The 7,316-nt window shown below is 43.6% G+C and overlaps 1 long non-coding RNA gene across 2 annotated transcripts; it reads right to left on the bottom strand.

Moving 5' to 3' along the window:
• On the bottom strand, positions 1 to 6,221 carry LOC310677907. Of its 2 annotated transcripts, none has more exons than XR_014511505.1 (3): positions 5,829 to 6,221; positions 3,531 to 3,615; positions 1 to 947 (listed from the first exon to the last, which is right to left on the bottom strand). It is a non-coding gene; the product is annotated as an uncharacterized lncRNA (long non-coding RNA). The 2 variants fall into 2 exon arrangements; XR_014511506.1 differs by lacking the exon at positions 1 to 947 and adding an exon at positions 949 to 972 and having other exon boundaries at positions 3,545 to 3,615.
• Positions 6,222 to 7,316: the final 1,095 nt, after the last annotated feature.

Genomic DNA, 7,316 nt, shown 5'->3' with positions numbered 1-7,316 from the left:
TGAGCTACAGCCCTTCCTTGTACAGTACAGTGGACACTTGGGTTGTGAACGTGATCCGTGCGGGAGGCATGTTTGCAACCCGCAGAGTCCGCAACCCACAGCGCCGCGTCTGCACACGTGTGGGTTGTGATTCAGTGCTTCTGCGCATGTGCAAAGTGCGATTTAGTGTTTATGCTCATGCGCGAGTGCCAAAACCCAGAAGTAACCCATTCCGGTACTTCTGGGTTTCAGAGCGTCCGTAACCCGAAAACGCGCAACCTGAAGGGTCTGTAACCCGAGGTATGTCTGTATCTCTTTTCCAAGACGGAGCTCAGAAAAGCAGGTCTGTTTCTTGCACATTTCACATGCAATGATCTCTACTGTTCTTTACAGATTCAACTTCCCCCTCCTTAATTCTGTATGCTTGGAGGGACGCAACTAATTCAGCAAATGAAAGCAATGGAAAAGAGAGAGATGGAGAGAGAATCGACTGGAGTGGGTGTGATGGTTGCCTCTGGCAACACACGTGCCTGCCTATGAACTGCAGGCATGATGTACTCTGCCTTCTTCAATGCGTGGGTAGGGTTGCAGCTTGCATTGATGAGGTACCATCTGCTAGTGGGGATGTAGAGCAGTGCCACACGCCTTTTTCTAACTCCAATAGAACTATAGATATGGCTTTATTTGCTGATGCTTTCAAAAGCACATGGGTCTCTGATGCCTGCCTTGGTCTGCTTGCCCTTTTTCATTGTCCTAGCAGAATTACCACTCAGCTTCCTTGGAGACTGCCTTCTAAGCTATTTATTGCAGCTGACTTGTATGTGAACACACAGTACCGATGTACTGCTGCCCATGTCCTCCCTTAACCTGCAAGAGAGTGAGCTGCAATATCTAGCTGTGTGCATTTCCTCAGTAGCTGCATGTATTTCCTCAGTAGTTTGTTTGGCATTTGTGGGCTTTGGTTTGAGCTTGGTTTGAGCTTGTCCATTTTTGCTGTAAGTAAGTAAGTAAACAAAGAAACAAACCAACAAAAAAACAACAACAAATAAATATAATAATAGAATTTATATACTGCCCTATATCTGGGGGTCTCAGGGCGGTTCACAGAATAAAATCAATATATAAAACCAAAATACATAATAAAAATAAAAACAATAATCCAATAGCCCTCCACCCCCAAATAACACATTTTAAAAGGACATAGGATGTCAATCAGATCAACCAAAGACCTGGTTAAAAAGGAACGTTTTGCCTGGCGCCTAAAGGTGCATAATGAAGGCACCAGGCGAACTTCCCTGGGGAGAGCATTCCATAGACAGGGAGCCACTGCAGAGAAGGCCCGTTCTCGTGTTGCCACCCTCTGGACCTCTCGAGGAGGAGGCACACGAAGGAGGGCCTCAGAAGATGATCTCAGGGTCTGGGGAGGTTCATATGGAAAAAGGTGGTCCTTGAGGTATTGTGGTCCTTAGCCATTTAAGGCTTTAGAGGTCAAAACCAGCACTTTGAATTGGGCACAGAAACAAATTGGTAGCCAGTGCAGTCGGACCAAGATCGAACCAGCACATAATGAATATGTGCTCAGTGGAAGGAACACTGTGTGGGGTGAGAGTCTATGAAAGCAGTGGCCACAAAGCCCTTCTGAGTGTGAGCAAAGGGTGGAGTGTCTGCACTGCCCCAGGTGAGAGATGTGGTGGGTGCCCTTGATATCTGAAGATAGGGTTTTCTGGAACATGGTGATATTTTGTATATTGTTATTTTCTTTCTGTGCTAAACGTTATTCTCTCTCCTGTTTGGTTTTAAATTTTTACAGTGCTGTATGGGCTGATTTCTTTTGTATTTCCTTTTTCCCACTATGATTGTTTCTAATGGTTTCTAATACATTTATTGAACTGTTATAGTCATTGGCCATTTGATATGTTGCGAGCTGCTTCGGGCGGCACAGTTTTGTGGAAGAGTAGCATACAGTGTGGTGTAGTGGTTAAGAGCGGTGGACTCGTAATCTGGTGAACTGGGTTCACATCCCCGCTTCTCCACATGTGGGCTAGTCACACTTCTCTGAAGTCTCTCAGCCTCACTCACCTCACAGTGTGTTTGTTGTGGGGGAGGAAGGGAAAGGAGAATGTTAGCTGCTTTGAGACTCCTTAGGGTAGTGATAAAGTGGGATATCAAATCCAAACTCCTCCTCCTCCTCCTCTTCTTCTTCTTCTTCTTCTACAAATAAACAGATGGTGACAATGATAATGCCATACCACCACTGACTACATGATAATGCTTTGGCCACATGGTCATGTGCTGCCAATGGGTAATTTTCAGGCCTGGGGCTGCCTGCTTGAGTGAAGGGTGGTGGGCAAGGAACATGAGATATACAGAAACTATTTTATAGTTTGCAGGTGTTGGTGCTGTGGGAACCAGTGTAATGTAGTGTAGTGTAGTGTAGTGTAGTGTAGTGTAGTGTAGTGTCAGACTTTGACTGGAGTTGTCAGGGTTGGATTTCAGCCATAAATATTGAGCAAAGTTACCTATGTTCTCTTAACCTAATGTACTGCTGCACACTATCTGGTTTTGGCTTTCCTTTGGATGAGAGAGCACTCTAGACCAAAGGTGTGTGTTATAATCCTTGCTTTCCTAAGAAATATAGTGTGTACAACTAGCAGATGGAGGAAAACAGCAGGCACTTCTAGGAGGGAACAGATCAGCTACCCAGAGAGAAACCAACATGACTCCAGAGAGGTTCCAGCCATCAGCCAAGTGCACATTCTCTCACAGTGAACACTTATCTTTCAACCATCAAATTTGTTATGTACTGAGTTGAATAGGATTCAGAATTGGTATGTACTGAGTTGTATAGGATTCAGTGGAAAACCACCTGGACCAGTGCCTAGAATGCATGGTACAGGCAGAAAACTGTTTGCCTTCATGCTTTTTAGGCATGAGTCAAGCAACACATGAACGAGCCCTAGATGAAGAAGAAGAAGAAGAAGAAGAAGAAGAAGAAGAAGAAGAAGAAGAAGAGGAGTTTGGATTTGATACCCCGCCTTTCACTCCCCTTCAAGAGTCTCAAAGCGGCTAACATTCTCCTTTCCCTTCCTCCCCCACAACAAACACTCTGTGAGGTGAGTGGGTCTGAGAGACTTCAAAGAAGTGTGACTGGCCCAAGGTCACCCAGCAGCTGCATGTGGAAGAGCGGAGACGCGAACCCGGTTCCCCAGATTACGAGACTACCGCTCTTAACCACTACACCACACTGGCTCTCTAGATGGGCCTTTGGTTTGATCTACTCATTTTCTTAAAAATAAAGACTGATCAATTACAAATATTCAAAGGAAGAGGAAGAAACAAGTGAGGAATTTCGTTCCAAATAAATTCAGTGTCACCCCAAACCCTGTATATGGTCAATTACTCCCAGGATGGGACCCATAGGAACCAACTCCTAGGGGCCAAGGGGTCTTTGCCCCTCCCCAGTAAAATATCTGAGGGCACCGGGCCCCTCAAAAGTTGATGGGCACGGTCTTTCAAATGGTGTGCATGCAGTACCTGACCAGAACTGAAACTGAAAGTGTCTTACTTAGAAGAAGAAGCAGACACTTGGACAATGTTGCTCTACCCACTGTAGCTACCACAGAACCTGAAACAAAACTAAAATAGTATACTTTATGTATGACTCATAGCTTACATATCCACAGAAAGGCATGGGAACAGAATTCTAGGATCATGAGGCGCATGAGGTAGCGAGGGGTCTACCCTCTGCACTTTGGATCTCGGATGCCATCAGACTGTCACTATTTTTGGATAGAATTATAGTTGATTGGAACGTATTCTGCAACAAACCCATTTCCTCAAAAGAGCTGACCTTTTGTGATAAGGAAAGTGAAATTGTTTATTATTATTTCTATTATTTGTTAAATTTGTATACCACCCTATACCCGCAGGTCTCAGGGCGGTTCACAGGATAAAATCACAATATAAAAACACAAAATACATAAAATCAAAACAAAAACAACCCAATAACCTCTCAAAACATTTTAAGTTATAGGATAACACTTGCCTATAACTTCTGACAGAGTTGGAAACTCTTGTCTTCAGTGTCTTGAGAGATGGTTATAGTTATAGTTCAATGTTATTGGTTAATATAGGTTGATGTTATAGATAGTAAAGGAGTTTATAGTAATGGAGGAAATTTCTCTAGGAAATTTAGCAAAATAAAATCATAAAAGCTATCTTAATCTGCATCCAGCTGTTGACTATGTAACAGCTGGGGTGTCTTTTGGTCTAAGGGAGCCACCCGCGTCCCCAATGGAGATCAGAGCAGTGTATATTCTCTCTATAGATTCTGTGTGCCTTTCTGAGATCTGACTGGGTGTTTTTGGCAGAACAGGGAGCAGATGCCTATTTTTAGGCAAAGTTATTTGGAAGAGAGCTTCTTGCTTGCTTGTTGCCATAGATGACTTGATAACAGAGAATGAGAGGCTCTGATGGAACAGCAGAGGGGATGAACAGAATACAACGCAAATGGACCCTAGTTAATTATTCTGCTTTGGATTCTCCATCTCAACAAATGAAGAGATTGTTCACTATTAGACAATCCTAGCATCTTTCCTGTATCCTTTCTAATATGCATTTGAATATTCTGTGTGATTTAGTCAGAAATATTAAGGCTGTGCTGCAAGCACAAGATTAATCTTCTATATGTAGCATTTGGAAACAGCCCAATCCATGTCAGGCCTATTGCGTGATTCTCTGATTTTATTTGTTATTTGGGTCCAAGTATGATAAGTTAAATCAAAAGTTCTGTTTTGCCCTCATTGACTAGAATGAGGAATCTAAAAAATAAACTTTGCTAGAATTTGCTGTCAAGGCAGGCTTTCTAGAGTAGATTAAACCTGCTTGCTAAATTCCAGCCAGATTTATCAAGGGTTTATTTGTTTGTGCAGGAAACTTTCAAAGTGTGTTTGTTGTTGGTTTTTTTGCTCGAATTTGATGCTAATTGCAGGCATAGCCAACCCTTCTGAGGGGATGAAGCCTCTTATACTTTGGAAAGATAGACAGGTCTCCCTCAGTGAAAGACTTTACCATGGGGGGTGAAGGGGTGGGCATAGGACATGTTGAATTTTTAAACGCTCAAATTCCAAAAATGTTGGGTTCTAAAAAGTTGGGAACTCAAAAGCTATTTTGGTTAAATTAATATGAATTTGTTTTGCTTGCTAAATGAAATGTGTAAATGAAATGTATGTAAAATGTGTGTAAAATTGCATAGAAATAATTAAAAATGATTGCCGAGTACTTGCAATTTTATTATGTATTATTTCCTATTATTAGTATTATTATTATTATTTAGAATCTCCTGATATTTTCAGAAGGTAAACTTAAAATTCTCTGGTTTTCCTAAAGGAGTTTATGTGCTTCTTCATCAGACGTAGACTTGCCAAGCTACATGTTGTCCAATCATAAAAAGAATACCGTAGCAGATTTGAATTCCTCACACCCCAAAACATATTTTTTAAGATTGCTCCCACTGAATAAATTTGCAAAAATTAAGTTTTGTTCCTGAAAATGACATTCCCTAGTGGGGCAGTGAGCATTCTGTGTGATGCTCTGTCAGTATGTTGGACACAACATCCAGCAACATGCTACCATGTTATTCCCTGGGAGCAGCAGGGGCTGCGAAATCAAAACAAGTAAGGCTGACTAAACATTGTTGCAGAAGGATGGCAGGCAGAATTGCCATTGTTGACAACATCCCCATGTGAAATCTAGACCCTCTAATAAAAGCTTGAGGCCTAATCTGCAGAGCCATATTGAAAACAGAACCTCTAGTATATTGCATGCTCTCTGTGTGTGTGTTCTCATACCTTATTTTATTCCCGGAAATGTTGCAGACACCTTGGCTCCACATGCTTTATTTTTGATGCTTTTTTGTCTGGCAGCTTTAAGTATATAGCACACAGTGCTGAGTCTGAGTGAATTTCAAAAAAGTGTGCTTCCAAGGGCACAGCTTTTTGAGCTCCAGTTCTGGAGATGAGTATACTCTGTGGGCTGTTTCACACATAATGTATTTTTAAACATAGATAATATAACTGCAGAACAGTTTCCTGCATGCAGGCACATCTAACCTTAGCTAGTTCCCAGGTCCAGATTAATGGTGTAGAAAACTCAACAGAATGGATTCAAAGAAGATGCTTTCTGAAGCACCACTTTAGCTAATGGGGCCTCCTGCTGCTGCCACGCCACCGGAGCACAATTTCTGTTCTTGTAGCCTTATCAAAGTTCTTAACCCGAGGTACTATTTCTGGGTTAACGGAGTGTAACCTGAAGTGTATGTAACCTGAAGCCTATGTAACCCGAGGTACCACTGTAGTGAACTTAGATACTATGATAAGTAAACTTGTGTATTCTGATCTGGGGAGATTCTGTCAAAAGCATGTGGTACCGGCCACAGGTACAGTGCAGAATGCTATCAGATCGCTAGTGCAGAAGTAACATCCACCTGGCTCCTCCTGTATGTGGAATGGAAAAGGGAGATGCCTTATTGTCCCTTTGCCTCGGGCAGCAAAATGTATTGGGGTGGCCCTGTGTTCCCAGCTTTTCACAGTGGTGTGACAAATAGGATTTGGTTCTCTGCGCTAAACCTCAGTCAAGGAAAGCGAGCGCAGGCAAGTGGCTCAGGTGTCTTTTGGGTCCCCACAATAATAAAGCTGGAGCAAACACGTGCCCATTTAGTCTAGTTCCACCAAGTCCCCCTTCCCCTCTGTGCCAGGATGGGGAAGAGGTCAGGAGTCTCCAAATTACTTTGAGCGTTATTTGCCACCAGGGCTGGCCCAAGACATTTTGGTAACTGAGGCGAACCTCAAAATGGCAGGGACCTCCCCACCAGGGAAAAAGGGGTAGATGAAGATCTATACCAGGAACGAGGGGGACAATCAAATCAACCTTGCCCAACCGTTAAAGGTAGGAATCGAAGGCCATCGTGTGCAGGGAAGGGGCCCAATCTGAATATCGCCATGTGGGTGTAGAGCCCGGGAGACCCCACAGGGCAGCTCCCATTTCCTTCCTGGGAGTGGGAGACCAGCAGCACCTCCGATTTGCCTGGAGGCCACCGTAGAGACAGCATTGGTAGAGCTCCCAAGCAGGCAGCAGATCCAGCCTCCAAAGAATGCGCCGCTGCAGCCATCACTGGTACCACAGCAAAGGGTGATACGTCCCTTGAAGGCTAGATCTGTGGATTCTGCCACCTGAGGCAGTTGTCTCACTTGCCTCATGGGTGGGCTGGCTCCATTTGCCACAATAGCAGTCTTGAGACACTGACAGATTCTGGCACAAGCCTTTGCGGATACACACCC

Source organism: Podarcis tiliguerta, assembly GCF_965153285.1.
Source record: "Podarcis tiliguerta genome assembly, chromosome: 1".
Taxonomy (NCBI): Eukaryota; Metazoa; Chordata; class Lepidosauria; order Squamata; family Lacertidae; genus Podarcis; species Podarcis tiliguerta.
The sequence above is the reverse complement of the archived record's forward strand: the minus strand, read 5'-3'. Positions and strand labels throughout refer to the sequence as shown.